At 35.9% G+C, this 21,710-nt stretch overlaps 1 long non-coding RNA gene across 1 annotated transcript; it reads left to right on the top strand.

Annotated features, from left to right (window-relative positions):
• The first annotated feature begins 19,289 nt into the window (after nucleotides 1-19,289).
• On the top strand, nucleotides 19,290-20,089 carry LOC131075840 (uncharacterized). Its single transcript, XR_009113264.2, has 2 exons — nucleotides 19,290-19,544; nucleotides 19,689-20,089. It is a non-coding gene; the product is annotated as an uncharacterized LOC131075840 (long non-coding RNA).
• Nucleotides 20,090-21,710: the final 1,621 nt, after the last annotated feature.

Below are 21,710 nucleotides of genomic sequence, written 5' to 3'. Positions count from 1 at the left end.
TCATATCGAAGAAAGCTATCTGGCAAATTCCAAGTTTTAATCCACCTCTAATCCAAAACCATAGGGGTAGAATGCGGAGTTTTCCACTTGTTGATGAGGGCGTTTTCCCTAAGGTACTTCTCAGCTATGTCAGTCACCGTATCAACTGAGTTTTTGGTATCATGAAAGATCCTATTATTTATTTCCTTCTAGATATGCACTAACAGACGTGGGGAGGAATAAGTCTCCAAAAAAGTTTGATTGGCGGGTGAGCGGAGGGGCACTTCCAGTTGTTGATAAACTGCTACAAGTCCTCCAAGAAAGTCCAAGCCAAATTGAATTTTTGTAGAAATTTGTACCAAACCCTAGAAGCAAAGGGGCAATGAATAAAGAGGTGATTTATGCTTTCCTCAGCACAATTACACATAACACATTTGTTGGCAAACATAAATCCCCTCCTCTTCAGATTATCCATAGTAAGGATCTTCCCGTGAAGGGTCATCCACCAGAAGAAGTTAATTTTAGGGATGAGCTGAGAGTTCCAAACTTCTTCCCAGCTGTAGCAATCATTGAAGAAGGCAACCAAGAGATTGTAGGTCGATTTAACACTGAAAGTCTCTGAGGAGTTCGTGGTCCAAACAAGTTTATCAGTGTGAGTGAAGCAAGGGATCCTAATCCCCTTAAGAAGGGACTGTAGCTCTTCAGCCAAATGAATCCATTGGGGGGTATTTCCCAGACTATCAGCAAGCCTTAACCATGAACGGGAGGGAGAGATGTAGTTTATCACAAGGGAGCCAAACAAATCCTTGAGAGTGACCATGAGGTAACTGAACCGGGAGGAGGCAAGGGGTCTGTCACCAATCCATTTGTCCTCCCAAAATCTAATTTTCTCACCATTACCAACTTGTCATTTTAGACCCTATTTGAGCAGTTTCATGTTCTTAACAAAGTTGTTCCATATTTTAGACCTAGGAGGGAGCTCATTGGAAGAGAGGAGGGAGGGGAAGGGGGGGTGATTGAAGTACTTGGCCCTCATAATCATGCTCCAGTCAGTTTTGCCCTTCATAAGGATCCATCTGATTTCAGTCAACAAGGCCTTATTCAGATCAAAGATTTTTCTAATCCCAAGGCCACCCATGACCTTCGATTTGCACACCTTCTCCCACTTGACTAAGTTGATTCTAGCCTTCTCCTCCAATCTCGTCCACAAAAAGCTTCTTTGGATTCTCTTGAGTTTCTCAGCCATAGTATTGGAAATCTTGAAGAGAGAGAGAAAGTAGACAGGAACACCTTGAAGAGAGGCCGACAGGAGATGGAGTTTACCCACACTACTCAGAGTTTTTCCAGTCCAGCCAGCAAGTTTCTTTTGCATTCTTTCTAAGATTGATTCCCAAAAGTGGGAGGTGACCTCCTTGATAGTGAGGGAGAGACCCAAGTAGGAATCAGGGAGATCAGTAACACCACACCCTAGGATTTGCATAAGTTTACCCTGGAGAATTATGTCCGTGTTAAAAAAACATATCTTGCTCTTGCAATAGTTAATCAATTGACCAGAGGCAAGGGCGTACTCTTCCAGCAGATGCTTCCATTCTTTAGCCTCTATCACAAACGCTGAAAAGGAAGGTGTCGTCCACAAATTGCTGCATAACCATAGGAGGAAGGGTGGAAGTAGCTTTCACCCCCGAGATTCTATTGGTCCTGATTAGATTGGAGAAATTCCTACTCAAGACTTCAGCTACCATAACAAACAAATAAGGTGAGAGAGGGTCCCCCTGCCTTAGCCCCTTCCCAGCCTTAAAGAAGCCCTAGGGGGAGCCATTGACAATCATCGAATAGTGAACACTTTCCACTGCTACCCTGATAATATTGATAAATCTTTCCTGGAATCCCATCTTAGAAAGGACCGCATATAGGAATTTCCAATTAACTTTATCATAAGCCTTAGACATGTCAAGTTTGAGAGCCATAACTGGGTTGCGACTTTTCTCCATGGAGTGAATGACCTCATGGGTAGTAATGACAACATCAAGAATCTACCTGCCCAGAACAATGCTTCTTTGAGAGGGACTGATGCATTTATCAAGGAGGGATTTGATTTTGTTGACAACAACTTTAGAGAAAATTTTATAGACTGAGTTACATAGGCTGATGGGCCGAAAGTCAGTCATGAGTTTCGGGTTGTAAAGACGTAAATTAAGGATAAGACCTAATCTACTCTTTATTCATAAATAAACTCAAATTTCAAGCAATAAGTCTATTTCATACAAAAATATAGGGAAACATCAAATATGGATATAAAAACATTCATAGATATATCATTATCATGTAAATGAATAATACAAATTTCTCAACATATAAGTCCTTATTCCCTACTTAGGCTTTTATATTGCCTTAAGTATATACAAGAAAAATGAAGGTGAGATGCATCCATCGATCTCCATTCTAAGTCGCTTCCTTTCAGTCCTTTGAATGAAGACGAGAACAAGAATCAGGCCCTTTTTCCGCCCAACCTTGAAGCTTACGCTTCCCCAGAATTCTTGGTCAATCAAGAATACCTGATCCTGCACGAATTGTTTTAACCAAAGAATTCGAAAGCAAGAGGGAATCTGGTGCATGCCTAGATAATATATGCATTTTCATTTTTCTACTTCATTCTAAGAAACAAGCATTCACTATTATTCAAAGATGTGGTAGAGAGCATAAAATAAGGAATTTCTATCATTTTCTACGGATAATTCAAATAATAACTCAACCGAGTATAATGCCATGCACAGCAAAATAATAGTTGGAAAAAGCAACTATTCTCTCTAAAAAATAAACATCCATATTCGGCACCCGTCCCGAAAGGTAATTTCCTAACTCAAGCCAATCCCTAGCTTGGTTCCCTCAAAATCAAATACAATTGAGAAAACAATCTTTCTTTTTAAACAAGAATGGAAATATCATTTTCCTTACTAACATTATTTTGTCTAATTCATCTAAATGAAAACAATCTTTCATAATTTGAAATAACACTAAAAATTTCATTAGCAAAGTAGTTTCATAATCTATCTTTCAACTAAAAATAATACATTGTATAAGAAGGTGTTATACATGCATGAATTTAGTTTCATATATGAACAAAAAGGGTATGCAAACACGTTCTTAATTGGAATACAATCTATTCATTTAGACAATTTACACTACTATAGAAATTAAATTGACTAACATCTATTTCTCTATGATTTCTATTTTAAACTATTTATAATGCTTTTCCAATAAACAACGACATATGCAAAATCGTAAATAATAATCGTAGTCTATACCTAAACTTCTAATTTCATACTTTCTTATACCAAATAATAACCAAAATAAAAGAATTCCGACCTCTTCTAAGCTTGGACCGGTTGTACGACTTTGACGCTCTTTCGCCAAATAGTGTTACGCCTTGCTCACAAATCTAACTCCAATCTATCCCTATCTCTTATCTCAAATTTATCTCTATCTCTCTTCGATACTTTAAAAATATCTTCTCTATTCCTCTCTTTTATTATATTATTCTCTTCACGAATCTATCGTCCTTCCTTGCTTGCGAATGAATGTCTTTTCCTTCCATCTCCCACCTCTATTTATCCAATTTTTCCCTACGATTTCTCCCTATTCAAATGCTCGGTGATAATAATTGTTTAGGAGTCTATTACTTTCATCTCTTCTTACTCTTCCATGTCTCAAAAAGATGGCATCCTTTGTTGTATTTTCCACTATTATTGTGCAAGATTTAACTATACTAAGGTTTCCTATTGCTCATTATCCTACTATTATGGTATCACGTGCCTGTTTTCTTATACTCACTATAGTTTATAAAGCACTTTCCTGCAGTTGTTTACCATGATAGAGGTTTATCTCTACGTGATCTCCACGAAATGAGTTCTTTTCTAAGTTATCTGCTGCTTCTACTCTCCTTGATCATGATTATAGCAGCTCTTATCGGTTGAATGGAGAGGTTGGAAGGTGTAACAAACTCTTATGTGTTTGTATTCAATGATTTTCTTGTTATATTTGCCAGGTCCATGCCTTAGCATAAATGTTGAGGCTCACTTTGCTTGGTTTATGCCACCACTGAGGGTCTTCCTCTAGCTGCGTGGAATGGAGTCTAACTGGGGTTTCTAACATGTATGATGGCAGATTTAACGCTCCATGCATGACCACGTTTCCTATTTTTATGCTATAAACTGAATGCTTGCTATTGCATCCATGTTGGAACTCAAACTTCTGCATTTAATTCCACTGGTCTATGCATTTTCTAACATTAACTATGGTCTATGTCCTTTGCATGCTATGTTTCAATGTTAGAATCATCCAATTTATGCATTTAATCGCTGGTTTAATGGTCTAGTCCATCGTTTTTGCCTTCTGCCACCAATCGACTCTTAGTAGTCGTTGTTTTTAACTCCAAGTTGTTTGGCCACATGCATTTGTCGACTGAAGTCTAAGTGGCCACCTTTTGGTCATGCGACATAGTCGTTTTTCAAATGAAAACTAACCCGCCACCTTTTAACATGCGACTTTATCATAATTTACAATGTAAATATTAAACTTGGACATTTAAAGTTTATAATATATATATTCATATAATTAGTCATATAAAAATAATCAAATAATTTAAACATGAACTATATTCACTTTTGAATATACAGGTTTGTAATAAAGTCCTAATATTTAAAATACGTACTAATCTAGTATAATTCTGAAAATCAAATATAAATTATAGTTTCGATTATTTCCACACAAAGAACGTGGAATCATAGAATCACTATATAATTCAAATCATTAATTGATTTTTCATCCTATATAGTCAAATTAACATAATATTTCACTCATAATGCAGACATAAACATATATGCATATTTTCTCTAATGTGGTGTGTGGGATTCCCTTTTTCCATCGAAGTCATTTAGTTAGAAACAATTCTACCTGAGTCGTGTTCTCACCTTCAACCTCGTTCACCTAATCCTGCATCACTTGCACTCGATAGTTTATCAGTATTGACAAACCCAAATTAAAGAATTCTAAATGTTGAATTTCATATCAATTACAGGAATAAAAATACATATAATATTTTCTCACAACTAGATTATGAATGCTCAAATCTATTTTAATTTCAATGCATACATTAAATCACATTAAATCTTTAAAATGCACATTATTAAGAATACGATTCGTGACACGGGTAGGGAACTTTGGGCACCAAAACAATGAAAGTGTTATACAATTTCTTCAGGAGTTTACCAGTGCAAATGAGGTCCCTGGTAGCTTTAGTTAGATCATACTTCACAGTTTCCCAAAAAACCTGGAAAAAAGCAGGGGGAAGCCGTCAGGACCATGGGCCTTAAAGGCAACCACAACAAAAATCGCTTCTTTAACTTCTTCTTCAGACACACGGCTTATCAGCAGCTCATTATCAACCTCATCGAGGACTTGAGGGATGAGACTGAGGATTTTATCGCTGATCTCAGTAGGTTCACTGACCCTATCATTTGTGTAGGCATTAGCAAAGTGAAGGGAAGCCCATTGACCAATTTCATTATTCCCCACCACTTCCTCATTTCTGTTATTGAGAATGGATCGGATAGTGTTCCTCCTTTTATGCTTTGAGGTCGATCTATGAAAGAAGGAGATGTTCCTGTCCCCCTCAATTAACCATTGAATCCTGGATCTTTGTTTCTAGTAAATTTCTTCTAGATTCATGATTTCTTTCCATTTGTGTCTCCATCCCTCCTCCTCTATATGATTGTCCATAGAGGAAGTCCCCTCCGCAATGGTCCTCTGGAGGCGGTCCAAATTGGTTTCGGCCTCCTTTTTTCTCTTGAAGATATCCCCAAAGGAAGAAAGACTCCAGGCTTTCAACTCCTTTTTGATACTTTCCAACTTTTTAGAAATTTTGAATATAGTTGCGCCTTGAACAGGGGAGTTCCACCAATTTTGTATGCATTGTTTGAAGTCTGGATGTGAGTGCCACATGATCTCATACCTAAAGGGTGAGGGACCAGAGGTCAGCTTGTCAACCCAAGAGAGGAGGATCAGAGAGTGGTCAGAGATAGTGCGCGGGAGAGACAAGAGCGAGGAATTGATTCCAATGTTCCACTTGGCAGAGATCAGAAACCTGTCCAGCCTGAGCTGGATCAAATTGGAGCCTTTTCTATTGTTAGACCAGGTGAAAAGGTTCCCTTGAAGGTCAAGATCAAGTAACTCATTATTTCTGATGAAGTCAACAAAGTCAAGCATGCTCTCACTGTAGTCAGTTAGACCTCCTATCTTCTCAAAAGGATAAAGGGGGGTGTTGAAATCCCAAGCTAAAATAAACAAATCCTCCTTATTGTTAGTCAGGAAGGTAGTGATTTCCTCCCAGATTAGAACCTAGCCGTGTCTAGTATTAGGAGCATAAATGTTAAAAAAGAACCAAGAAAAGTTATTCATAGTGAACCCAGTGGAAAGAAAGCTGTGAGAAGAGCCAACCACAAGCCCATCCAGCTTGCTCTTATTCCAAAGAGTAGCGATTCCTCCTGAAGCACCTACCACCTCTTCATAATGAAAGGCAACACCCGACCATAAACTGTCAACAAGCGTAGCAAAATTTTGGAATTTACTTGTATGTTAATGATTTATCAAATAGAGATTTTGAAGAAAGAGACACTCATAAGAAACATAAGATTCGTTTGTTAGTGGGTTAAATATGATAGATAGCGATAACATTATGACCGAGGATAACTTGCGAAGGTAGAATTTTTCATGATAGAGACATTTCAATTAATAATTGACTTGAGATCTTATATAATCATAAAAATATTTTTTTATTTATTCTTTATATTTCATTAATACATAATGCATTAATGTGGGATCTAACTTAAAGAAAACCATGCATGAGACCCCAACACATAAGACACGTGAGTGTCATGCGGCACATTCACTTTGGTTTAAAATCCGATAGCTTGCTAGATATATATTTATTACTATGAATGAACGTATTAATTTTTATGGTGTCAAGTGGATCAAACTAAATATTTTAATAACAAAACAATATCGTACAACTATTTTATCTTGTGCATTGAACAAATGCCATTCTCATCTATTTAGAAATATAGCTAGCTCACCTGAGCAGTGGGCGACCTTTGAATGAGGTGTGGTTAGCACATGGTCCTATTATTGGGCATCCAATAAAAATGACATTTACGGATTTGTATACAGTTTGGCTATATGTGTTCATGGACTAAAATTGATTAATAATATATGGAACTTAAATTCTAGAAGAGCAACATTACGCAACTCAAACTACACCAACCTTAAAGAAGATAAAACTACAAAATTAATGGAGTATAGCCGGATTTGGGGTGAGTGCGTAGGAAAATTGATCATTATAAATTCAACTACTGCGACCCTTGAGGAAGGGCAAAAGCCTATGAAAGCCAATGAATTTAGTGAAAATCAGACTCTACGCACTCATAGTGATGTGAATGGAGGGTAGCGACATTAAACATTTAGTAGGTAGGCTATGGGTGATCATACTCAACGAAGTTTATAATAAAATTATACGACTCAACAAAATTGAAGAGACATTACAATTAGTGAGGTAAGCGTAGGAGACAAAGAGGAGTTATGAGGCATGTGAACGTAGGTGTTGAAGGACTGTCCCCTGCCGTTCTTCCTTTGGAAGGAGGAGAGGGGAGGAGCAAAAATTTGGGGAAAGGAGCTGGATTTACAGCCAACTACAATCGCTTGAAAGCTTCAAAAGAAACTCCTGCATCACATACTGTCAAGGCTTAGCCCAATTGAATAAATTGGTGTTACAAATCTTCAAGGAATATATTTAATCATTATACATATGTCAATCAGTAAGCAGCTACATTTGCACAGATAGAATTAAGAATTCAATGTTCAGTCTTCATTGGCATTAAATAATTAGAACAATGAGCAAAAAGTTTAGTTTAATGCCCAATTGAAATGTGATGTGCATTCAATGTCTATCAACATAAGGGCACTATCTTGATAAGGGCAGTCAATAATGTGCTTTAGAAGGGAAAAAGTAAAATCTATATATAAATGCTCAGTGATCATCAATCTTGAACGATATTAAACAATAAATTTCATGACACTGTTCAATAATGTGCTGCCATAAATATGGGACACTGATCAATGATTCTTTAGAAGGCTGTAAAAATCCTGTAAAAAATTAAACTCATTAAAGTTCTACAGTTCATGAAGATTGTTGTTAGTGTGTTTGTTTTGGATCATATTCTATGATCTATCATCAAGATGAATCAGGATGGATCATCATTCAGCTGTTCTACTTCATTTTGCTAATGAACCATGGAGTGTAATCTGCAACATTGAAACAAATAATTCTACACAATTGAATCCAGAAAAAAGGCTCAAATTCAACAATATGTTTTTTAGATGCCTGCGGGTGTTTTGCTACTTGTGAAGCCAAGTCAGTAACGGCTGGGTTTTGTAACCGCTGCCTATATTTGGAAGACATGAGATTCTTCCTGCGTCCCCAGTCTCCTTCTCCCCTGCAAGTCTTGCATTTGGGGAATCTTCTGGAAGAAGATGTAAATAAATCTTTATGCTATTTGAAGATGAAATTCGCTATATATCCTGGTGATGATGGTTGTACAAAAAGGCTCAAGAAAAGCTGATCTACAACGAAGCCAACACAACATACCAAGAAGATGTCGGTGTTCTTATTTTACCCCAAGAAGAAATTCCAACTAATGGTTGGGTGCATGATTCAGGTTCATCATTTCATGTCACTCTGTGCAAGGAGTATTTCCAAAATCTACAAATTGGTGACTTCGGTAAGGTTTTTCTTGGTAACAATGAATCTTGTGATGTTGTTGGAAAAGGGGATATTTCGTTAAAACTGAAAAATGGATATACTTGGTTGTTACGTGATGTTATATATGTTCCCCAGCTCAAACAAAATGTAATCTCGGCTGGACAATTGGGTTCTCAAGGTTGTGAAATTAGTTTTGAATCAAATAGATGCAGAGTTAAAAAGGGGGCCTTAGAAGCCTTAGTAATTTCTAGGGGCAGAAAATTAGGCACCTTGCATTAATAGAGAGTTGTGTTGAAGTGGGAGTTGTTCATCTTGCTTCAAATTTGTCATTGTGTGAAATATGGACTGTCCAAAACAGTTTTTTGGATCAATTAGATGCTGAAACTGATTCTGTTATTAATGATTTTCTTAATACGCTTGACAATGAAAGTTTTGGGGATCAGGTAGATGATAGTGAGCAGGTTGATGCCAAAGAACCTAGGGCAGATGAAATTGATGGTGATTCTCAGTTGGTACAGAGTGCAGGTTGTGATCAATATATTGGACTAGAAGATAAAGGACTTGTGTGGAAGCCTGTGACTCTGCTGTTTTCCATTGCTAGTGGTGAATTTGGCTTTCTTTCGGGAATTTTTGGGTTTTGCATGTGGGTGGCAGGAGGCGTCCTTTAGCATTCTTCGAATGTCTTTGTATGGGGTCAGGCAGATACGTGAACGTAAATTCTACCACGAGAGAAGTTTGAGTTTTGTCGAGCTTCTCTCGGTATTGCTCTGATGTGACAATAAGCCTGCAATAAGGGATATCTCTGAGCACCTCTCTTTCTGGTATGACTTGTCTTCAAGTGGGAGATTGTTGGCTGCGTGTGAAGCTAAAGTCGGTAACGGTTGGGTTTTGTAACCGCTGCCTATATTTGGAAGACATGAGATTCTTCCTGCATCCGCAGTCTCCTTCTCCCCTGCATGTCTTGCATTTGGGGAATCTTCTGGAAGAAGATGTAAATAAAGATTTACTCTATTTGAAGATGAAATTCTCCATATATACGGGTGATGATGGAGATGAAAATATGTTGAGAATCCCCTGAAAGTGGATGTAGCCATAGCCAATTTATGGTGAAGCACTATAAATCTAGTGTATTCTTTCTGTGTGTGTGATTGTTCTGTTTTTCATTATTTTATTTCTGCATTTTTTTAGTTCTTCATTTGTTTTGTGTTTCTCTTAAAATCAACAACGGGCTTCCCAAAATGGGGAAAAGAACTCTAGAAAGATCATATAAAGACTATGGAATGGTTTCCAGTAATGCATTAGCTGTCCAAAAATACCAATCAGCATATGAATGATAAAGTAAGAGTGGGACAACGAAGAGTATAACCTTGGGAGGTTGTAATAAGATGCACACAACACTATCAAATATTTAGCAAGTGAAAATAGTGATTTAGCAAATAAATTCAAGCATGTATTTGATTTGGCTTCCACAGGTATAGGACAGTGGACAGATGAGCCTTGGAAGGCTGGAAACTCTGCAATCTTTAAGGATGTATGTCAATATAAACCGATGAGTAGAAATGTGTTGTCAAGATGCCATTGTGCTGCCCAATGAAAGTACAGAAAAAAGAGATGTTTGAAAATCTCTCACAATAATGATCAAGTTGATTGCACTAACAATAAAATCTATGTACTGCAGTCCCAATGATTAAACACAGAGAACAAGTAAATAGATTTGTTGTATGCTCAAGTAACCATTTGATTATTTAATTGATACAAGGCCATGTTTAAGAGGATGTCCTAAAGCATAAACAAGCATGAAAAATGCTAAGATAAAATTGGGACAGCAAAGAAAGGATCTTCACAGGGCTACTATAAGGGTGAACAAACCAATATTCAAAGCTTTATAAGCTTAGGCAAGGTTTAACAATAGTTTATTAATGTCTACTGGGCTGTCATAAAATAAGTATAGGAGTTGAGAAAATACAACACCACAGGAGCCTGAAGATCTTCTGCAAGCCGAATAACCTGTTACAAGGAGAAGCAATGAAGCATAATCTGAAAAACATACAAAACACAGAGAATATGCTCAAAAAGAGAGAGCTCGATATTCACAAAAATATGTAATGTGATTCTTACAATGAAAAGAAAGAACTCAACCTTTAATAGGTCAAGAAACCCTAAAAAGGGAAAACCTAGGTTTGCACATAATAATTAATTAAAACAATTAATTATATGCACCTAAAGTTAGCTTAAATGTAAAAGAGATAAAGGGAACTTAAATAATTAAACAAAGAATGTTTAATTAATCAAGTAAATACCCGAATACTCTAACACCCCCCCTTAAGCTAGACTTAGGGAGAAGCTAAAACCTAGAACAGCTACTGAAAGCAATAAAGATGGGTCTCGGCAACAAGGCCTGATCAGGTACCCAAATACAATGAAATCTCTATGAATTGGAGAAATAGAGAAAACCACATGGGAACAAAACTTTACTCCAAAAAGAGATGGAAAAGAATATCACTGAAGCATGAAGACCCTGCAAACTCTGTCGAAGAATAACTGCTGATCTGAAGAACATCCACTGAACTAGAACATGACCAGGTAGAGAAGACTGTAATCTGCATGAGTGCCCTCAAATGACACTTCTCGAATCAGGAGGCAAATAAGGCAAAACAACTGAAATCGAAGATACAGATGGCATGAGAAACTAAAGCCTGAAGAGCTGATCAATCGAACCACGGAAGCATTAGAACCAACAGGATAAACCTCCCCATAATGCGGAAGTGGGAGAGGGACAGGAACACTGAAAAGGACAGCCAAAAACAACTGCATGACGAAGAACCAAGAACATCAAAGGTGCTAAGACACATCATCATGAGGCGAATGTCATGGAAGGAACACTCACTTGACAAAGGAAGATGGCAAACAAAGGCAAACATCAACCCCCTCATGGCACTTGATCAACAGTGCATGTACAACAAGACACAAGATATGCAAGATTCCAAGTAAACAATGCATGATGGCACTTTATCTCAGTGCGTTTGCATAATTACAAGCTACAAGGATAAGAAGACTGGAAATAGAAATGAGAATCAAAACAGAGACACCCTACTCAGAAAAGAGATCCCAGGACCTGAAACAACCACGATATCTACCAGAGTGCTGAAAAGCAAAAAACTGAATAAAATATGCATGGAGCAGAATCTGGAAAAAAAACTTATATTTCTGGAAAGTACACAGAACACGCTTTCCGAAAATATAAATTTTTCGAAAAACGGAGGTCGGATGCTCATTCTACGTCTCCCGGAGTGCAAAAAAGAGACCTCACTTTGACTGTAAAAAAAATATAGTCAAACAGAAAAATTGGAATAAATTAACAACACCATGAGGTCGGCCTCGGAACCAGCTTTCCGACGCTTATTCGTTCGCCAAAATCCGACTCCGTATGCCCAAGATAGGGTCAAAAAACCAAACCCCCCCTTAAAAGGCCCAAAAAAGGGGTCTGGTGGCACTGTTGGTGGTCTGGTGGCCAGGGAGCAGAGCTCTGGTGGCGCACCGGTGGAGGCCGGGTGGCAGGGCGGCGGCCCGGTTGCTGGTCGGAAAACAGGCCAAGCAAAAGCGGCGGCCGGCGGCGGGCGCAGGGCTGAGCACGGGCGGGGAGACCGGCGGCGGCAACCGGAAGGGAAGCGGCGGCCGGCGGCCGGCGCACAGGGAGGCGGCGGCCGGAAGGAAAGTGGCAGCCAGCGGGCGCAAGGCTGAGCGCGGACGGGGAGACCGGCGGTGGCGATCGGAAGGGAAGCGACGACCGGCGGTGGGCGCACAGGGAGTCGGTGGCCGGAAGGAAAGCGGCGGTTGAGCAGGGCGGCCGGGACGATTTCGGCGTCAGGAAGACCAACGGCAGTGGGAGCGGAAGCCGAGGCTGACAGGGGCCGGGTTCCGGTGACTGGCAGGCGCGGGGCCCAAGGAGCCGTACTGACACCTGCTGCAATGCAGGGGCCCCACGGTACCCCCAAAAACTTTGCCAAAAAATCTCTTTTTTTTTTAAAAGAAAAATTCGGCCTGCATGCCGTAAAAAGGCAAATTTTTTATTTTTTTTGAAATTTTTTTCTTGATCTGCGTGTCAGGGCCGTATGCCCTGGATCAGAGAAAAAAATTGCTCCCAGAGACTCAGGAACCAAAATAGGTTGAATTTTATATGACCATAGGGGTTTTCGGGCCTTCTGAGCACGATGGTGAGGTCCGTTTAGGCCCAAAGTGCTCAGAAAAAAAGCTCAAACCCTAGGTACACAAAAAAATTCCTGAAACCCCAGATCTGCTTCCAAAGAAAAAATTCTCAAAACAAGAACAGGCAGCTGCAGATTTGAGCTCTGATACCATATAGGAGTTGAGAAAATACAACACCACAGGAGCCTGAAGATCTTCTAGAAGCCGAATAACCTGTTACAAGGAGAAGCAATGAAGCATAATCTGAAGAACATACAAAACACAGAGAATATGCTCAAAAAGAGAGAGCTCGATATTCACAAAAATATGTAATGTGATTCTTACAATGAAAAGAAAGAACTCAACCTTTAATAGGTCAAGAAACCCTAAAAAAGGAAAACCTAGGTTTGCACATAATAATTAATTAAAACAATTAATTATATGCACCTAAAGTTAGCTTAAATGTAAAAGAGATAAAGGGAACTTAAATAATTAAACAAAGAATGTTTAATTAATCAAGTAAATACCCGAATATTCTAACAACAAGGACAACAAATAAAAGAATTTTGAAGAACCATCACAAGGACGAAATGGATTTCTAATATTCAAAAGGCTACCACAGGAGCAAAACAGGGACAACTAAGAATAGAGCAGGAGGAGGCAGTGAAAAATGCTTGCACAGTGAAAAAAATGTGGACCTAATGTCCTGATAGGCTATCTAGAAAATAGAACAACAAAAAATAATTCCCAAATACATTCAAGGATGCCACAATGGGGAGGACAAAAGCACAAGAATGTGGCAATGAGTAGCTGTTGTTAATTTTCTTGGAGACATTGGATCACCCTTTTATACTCTCTGCAAATTGAGTGTCATGCCCCCCTAAGCTTGTGGAATTCACAAAAGAGATTAGGCTCATACTAGTTGTGAGGCATTGGATTGTTATGTTTGTTTCTGTATTGTCTTTGTTGATAGCAAGAGAGGCTAATGGCATTAACATCAATGTTCTGTTGTAAGGGTTTTTGTGGTTTGCTAACATCATTCCTGTTCTTGCAATCTAATTCTTACAAATTGTTCAGCCCAACGTAACAAATTGATATCGCAAATCTTCAAACTACCCTCTGTAGGACTATATGTAATCATTATACAACTGTCAATCAGTAAGTAGTTACACTTTTACAGATAGAATTAAGAATTCAATGTTCAAACAAATCTGACTCATAATTTTCTCAGATTTTCTTTTATTCATGACACACTAGGAAGCTATTTTCTAAATTGGTTTCATTACATATGATAAATGAGGGCAATGATATCAGAAGGCATTTAATATCAAAATTGGGACTATCTAATTCAATTAAAATGTCCAGAAACTGCCAGAGGAATGATCAAGATGAAGAAACCCCCCCCTCTATTGAAAATGATAGATGACAATGACAAGTACAGTCCACTTAGACCACCCATGACAAAGTGACAGAGTTCTATACAAAAAATGAATCATGATGACTGACAACTATGATAATCACAAGGAAACCTGCTAGCTTTGAAAACACCTTACAAATGAAGAAGCAATTGTCTAAATTAGTCTTAATAACAACTTAAGGTTTGAAAACAGGGACTGTCAAACTCATTTGAAGTGTCAAAAGAGGGCCAGAGGAATGGTCAAAATGAAGAGCCAGCCCCTATAATATGATGATTACAGTCTACTTAGAGAACCCATGACAAAATTGACAAAATTAATCCTATATAGAATATGGATTGTGATCAATGATGTTTAAAATGCAGCTTGATAACTTTGAGAATACATGACGCATTAGGAATGACAAAATTCATCTTATACAGAAAATGAATAGGGATAAATGACGAAAATGATATTAGAAGACAACATGCTAACTTTAAGAATACATGGCACATTAAGAAGCTACTTCCTCAATTGGTTTCATTACATATTACAATCTCAGATTTGGCACCATCAAACTTAGCAAGAGGAATGAAAAGTATAAAAAATCCACCCTCTATTAAAAATTGTACATGATAGTGATTAATATAGTCCAGTCAGCCTGCCTATGGCAAAATGAATAAATTCAACCTATAGAGAGCATGATAAGTAATATTGATTGATGATCACCTTGGCATTATTGAAGATTAAAAACAAGGTATATTTTACTCTTTTTGTAAAACTGTTTTGGCCAAGTGCGACTTGGCTGAACACGTGGATTCAGGAGATGTTGTTCTTTGTGATCCCCTCAATATTCCTCTTCTAGGAGATATTTCAAGAGTCCAACAGATCATGTGAAATAGATGTCGCCATCCTCTTCAAAAAATAAGAAGAGAAGGGCATTGGTGCCCTCCTCCTCAAGGGGTTTTGAAAATCAACGCTGATGATTCCTCTCATGGCAATCTGGGTCATGCTGGTATTGGTGGAGTTGGGCGAGATAGTTCTAGTGTTGTTCGGTGTATTATCTCTATTTACAAGGGCTTGCATTCTAACAATTTGGTGGAGGCACTTGCCATATTATATGTTGTGGAGAGGAGTTGTGTTCTTGGGTGGCAAAAGATCATTTGTGAGTCTCTCAGATTGTGGTGACTTTGTTGAGCAAGCGGCAGTTGGATGACGTCTGCTGGCAGCTAGCTTTGGTTATTAAACAAATTCTTAATTGGTGTGCTTCTTTGGATTCTATGACTTTTAATCATGTGCCTAGAGAATGGAATGGTGTTGCGGATTGTTTGGCCAAATGGGCTTCAGATCTAATGTATAGTTGGAATATTGTGGATCAGGGCCAATTACCCCCGGAATTGTCCCAAGAGTTGGACTACTTAGTGGAGATGGATAGGGTTGATTAATATTTGTGCTTTGTTTTCTTCTTGTTTCTGAATAATTTATTACCCCTTTTAAGTGTCAAATCAATCTAATGAGTACAATAAATTTAAATTTTATGTTATTATTATTGTTATTTTATTATTTCTGAGTTAATTAATATATATGTATATACATTTATGTAACACACACAAATATACGTATGCGTGTATATATACACATACACACACATAAAGGATAAGGCAACCACTATGTGAAAATTTTGGATTGATGGTGAATGACATCCACTAGCATTAAGAGGGGTTTTCATTTCACGAGAATGTCAACATAGGCTAGCCCCCTCATGGACACATGGCTATTGTCCTCACCATCAACATGATGGAGGAAAATTTGTTGAGGCTTAACAAACATACTAGGTTTTTGTCCAAATGGGATGTCACATGCCCACCACGCTTCGGAGGGCTCACCCTCTAGACCTTGACTTTAATACCAATCAAGACAAACACTACAACAAAAGTTGAGACCAATGGAAAATGACATCCAACAACATTAAGAGTTGAGTTTTCATCCCACCAAAGGGTAGTGGAGAACAACACCCTTGTGGAGACATGGCTATTTGCCTCATCATTTAATTTTGGGTACATGCCCTCAACACAATGGAGGAATGTCTATTGGGGTTTAACCAACATATTGGATTATTGTTCCAAATTAATTACAATAATTCAGCTACTAATAGGTAGGAGAAAGGAAAAAATATACAGCGAATTACAACTCAATCACTAGATTGCAAGAAAGATGCAATAAAAAATTGCATGAACTATATAATGGTTTTACATTGATTGAGCTTGTTATTGTGGCAAATTTGCAAACCTTGTCCCTAATTTGCTAAAGTTTCTTTTACAATTATTTTGAGAGTATTAATTAAATTTAATATAGTTCAGTGGTTCTATCCGCTTTTATCAAAAAAATAAAATAAATAAATTATAGTTTTCAAAGGAGGGAGGTCATGACATGATCTTTTTAACAACTTCATCACTATAGCCAACATCACTCAACATTGTAAAATAGCACTCGCACACTTAATTGTAATATTATATTTACACATTTGCATATATTTCTTGTACACTATTACATAACACTACTCATGCATAGCTTTCATCCCTACAAATAATTGTGTATAATAGTATCCATTCATAAAAAAATAATGACTATATATTATGCTTTAAATATGTATATTTTACTTGTTAATCTTTTATATCATAAATCACAATCATACAACTAACACCACTAACTCATGATAACACTATTGCTTTCAATTTTAAATATTTTCTTTTCAATCAAAATTGAACAGATAAATATAACGTCACACCTTAATATAACCTTAATCTTTTAATTATAAATAAATTAAATATTTTTCTATGCCTCAAATCTACAATGTGATGTGTCCTATCAATCATACTTTATTTGAAACATTTTTAACTTAATAAAGTATACATGAATAAATTATGCACAGTTAACATATTCATATTATACAAAGAGACAAGACACAAAGCAATTCATGAACACATCTCTCTTCTCACTAAATTTCCTGATAGAACATCTACATAAGGGACTTCCTTGACATGTCATATTTTGAGCTTTAACAAACATATTCACTAGAGTACCAATTTGCTCCCAAGCTAAAGTAATTTTATTTTAGAATTATTATCCTAGAATAAAGTCAGATCCTTTGAAAAGGATGTTAACTAAAATATAGACAATAAGTTATATGACTAGACATATTGGCGAATGATACAATTGATACATATTTGGACTATTCATTCAATAATACTAGAATGAGCTCAAATAACTTTGACAAATTACCATAGTCTAAGATACCTTTGGTGCCATGTTCGAATCCCAAGTATTTAGAGATATTTATGTGTATTAATTTATTTATAAGAATGTTCTCCTACCATGTTCAATTTTTAAGAATATTATGAGAAAGTTAATTCTGTATGAATTTATTTTAAAATGTTTGTTTGATTGAAGAGTGTTTCTTTTGGTTGGCACGTAGTTATAAGTCTGATATAACCAAGGGGTAGATTGAGAAGAAGATGATTCCTATGATATCACGATTTTATAAAAGTATTTTGTAATGTTGTCAATTTTTATGCTACCAAAAATATTTAAGTTTTAGTTAAGATAGTTTTAGAAATTCATAATCAACAAATTCAAATCCATATGTCATAGTTCAAATCCATGTTGAAAGTCGGATGCATGACACTCGAGATCAATCTCACCATACATAATATTGATTCACCAAATTCTTAGAACTACCTAGTTCAAGTTGCATCTTTCTACTTCCAACACAAAAATGAATTATAATTTGAGTAACTATTTAAAACTTGTGACTGAAAAATAATAAAATATTATTTTAATCATAAAAAATTGACTAAATACTTCTATTGAAACTATTATTTCTAAATTTATAAATATATCATTGCTTAACATTAAATTAAGTTAATTAATTGTTGTTTAACTGAATGAGCACAATTGGTGAGGATAATATGTTCTTTGATTACACCATTCACTTAAGATCAGATTCCTGGGAGATGCAATAATAAGAGATGAGGCCAAGATTATACCCAAACATCTTTAACATAATGGATATCTCCTCGTCATTGACTCTCATCTGAAGAGATTTCAGCTTAGACTTTGTGCTCCCATGTTAAAACTTATGATTAAAACAATAAAATATTAACTTAATCATCAAAACCCATTAAAGACTCCCATTGGATCTATTATTTTTAAATTAAAAAGTATATAATCTCTCAACATTAAATTGAATCAATTATTTGTAGTTCAATTGAATGAGGTAATTAGTAAGGGTAATAGTATGTTATTTGATTATGTCATTAACCAAAGTTCAGATTCCCTAGAGATGCAATAATAAGAGATGAGACCAAGATTATAGCAGAACATCTTTAACATAATACAAACTTAAAACTTAGACTTTATGCTCCCATATTAAATAACAAGATATCAACTTAGACTCTGCACTCCCATATTAAATAACCAAAAAAAACACAATCTCAATTTATTATGAAAAGATCAATTTATTGCTTTACAAGTGCAAAAAGACAACAGAATTTAATTTAGGGAAAACGGGTGTACTAGAACTTCCTATAGCTTTAGACCTTAAAAAACTGAGACAGTTGTCCTGTGTCACGACACCAGGGACCCATTGCAATGGTGGATAGCATTTGCTTATCTCTAGTATTCTACTTTTATTTGGAATCCCATGAACGGACAAAAGGTTGGTAAAAATAAATAATTTTGCAGGAGACTTAACTGCATCAATAGAAGGTCACCAACAAGGAACAAACACAGCCCATTTGCAGATTCCAACAACCAATATGACAAAAGCTCAATAAAATAGTCTCAAAAAGTCATCAATCCCAACATGAGGTCATGATGAAGAAGAATGAACAATAAAAGGGCAGAAATAAATGGTAGGCAGGGTAGATCAGTATTTGGTTCATATGGCTTTTGTTCAGATCTTGGTTCTTTTGTTTGTGGTGTTTTTGGGCTGTTCTTTGTGCTATTGTGTTCAGACACACTTTTTTCAAGATGACGATTCTGAAAGTGAACAGAGTCCAGACTGATTCTGGGTTTCACAGGCACTTTTTATAGGACTTCTCTCTTATATGCACACTGTATTTGCTTGATTCATATCAATATGTATGCACTTGCCTTATATGGAACTTAGTCAGGTTAGATTTCTCAATCAGTTTCTCATGTTGGATTTATCAGTATGTTTTTAAGGTTTCCTTTTTAGCTAACCCTCATGGAGGATGCTCCTCTTCCTTTAGCTAATCCAATGTCACTGATCAGACCTCATATGTGAGATTTTGCAGGTGTATCAAGTTGGATGGAAGAATTGGAAAAATGGGTGTGCATTTGATTAAATGGGCTCACATAGATTTCTGCAAGCGACCTGAATACAAATCAGTGAGCTAAAAATCTGGCCTTTTTTTGAGTATAGTTCTGGAGGATCTATGCATTGTATGTTTGTTCTGTCAACAGCTAAGAAAATGTTATACCACTAGGGTTTGATCTAGATCTATGGGTTAATTGAAAATCTCTCTTAGTCATAAGTGTGAGCAGGAAGTTGAGAATAAGTTTGGTATATTTTTTATTTGTTTTTGTAATATTTTTTTTATTCGTATTTTTTATCATATTATGTGATCTATCATCAGGATGAGATAAGCAAAGAACAATCAGAATTTATTAAAGTCTAAGCGATTTGAAATGGGCATTCCGTTTGCAACGAAAATATTTCATGTAATAATGGAGAGAACAGTTCATAATGCACAATATTTTGCTTGTCTTAATAGTGAAAATGCATGTAAATCTGTATTGAGCGTATTAAATTGAGTTGTTTTCATAAGCATGTCTGATTAAATGTAGATTAAAGACACAAAATTGCTACAGTCCATGATAAGAATGGAGAGAACAATTTGTAATGTACAATATTTTGCTTGCCTTAATAGTGAAAAAGAATAAAAAACTGTGTTGAGCATATTTGAATTGTTTTCGTAAGCATGTTTGAACATATGTATGATTAAAGACATGAAATTTCTATAGCTTATGATAATGGTTTGCAAAATTTCTGAATTCGATTGTGTAAACTTATTTTCTTCATTGATATTTCAGACCACAATCTAATATTGATGGAAAAAATATATTTACATAATCTAATTTAAAAAAATTAAAATTCTAATTTTTTTATAAATGTATGAAAATAAATCTAAAATTTTTGTTCCCCAAATGTATGGTTGAATGTAAAGTTTTGTTCTAATGATTTTGTGGAGGTTCATGAACAGTTATGATGGAATGATGAAAAAAAGTCACTGTAATGACAACCAGTGCATTCTGATCCATAATCCTGTTGTAAGGGGATATTATCTTGGAAATGATTTTACCAATAGTAAACTTCTCTCAATTAAATCATATTCTTTGAGCTCAGTTATGTTTAGTATTCCATAATCCATTACTACCAAGTATAAAGAGTCTGGTTCCTTAATTTGTTTTTTTAAAGTTAGTGAAATAATTTAGATTTGTCTTTTTAACTTTTGAAAAGATTGATTTTAATTTTTAGTTTTTTCGTTTTTCATTTTAGATAAATTCATAAATATGTATTTGACTTTTGAACTTACAAATTTAAAATTAATCTTGATTTAAGCTAATATTCTTTTTATTAATTGTTATTTATGGATTTTAACTTGATTTTTTAAACTTATATGTCAGGGTGTTGTATAAAAGAACAAACCCTAATACATTTTATCAATCATCTAGATTCATTTGCTCCTATTTAATTTTCACATTATCACTTATAGAGAGCTTTGCATCATCAACTAACATCAACATTTGCATGATAAGGATGCATTAGGCATATTGTATTATTTCTTAGTGTATCTTTGATCTTATCATGTTTTAAATTAATCCAAAGGGTTTAACTAAGAAAAATCCCTTGTGTAACGAACTCCATAGGTATCTGTAGAATTAACTAAGCCCAAATATTTGGAATGCATGTATTCTAAGAGATCAAGATAACAAGTTGAACCCATGGATTAAAGATAAAATATGTAGTTTTGTTCACATTATTTCCACAATGTAGAATTCAACTAAAGTATGATGCAAGTCTTCCAAAAAAATTTCAAACCATTGGAGTCATAGATATGATCACCAACCATTAAATCAAATCATTGAGCATAGTCCACAACAAAATGTCCCCAAGTCAATCATGATTCTTATTTCCTCTTTGTCATTTACAAAATTACGATTGTGTTTAATTACTATCTTACAACTCTTTAATTCTAGGGTTACTAGATTATCATTTTTTATTTAATACTTCTTCTTGGAATTCATTAAAATGA

This window comes from Cryptomeria japonica, chromosome 10, assembly GCF_030272615.1.
Source record: "Cryptomeria japonica chromosome 10, Sugi_1.0, whole genome shotgun sequence".
Taxonomy (NCBI): domain Eukaryota; kingdom Viridiplantae; phylum Streptophyta; class Pinopsida; order Cupressales; family Cupressaceae; genus Cryptomeria; species Cryptomeria japonica.
This window is presented reverse-complemented; position numbering and strand designations above follow the sequence as displayed.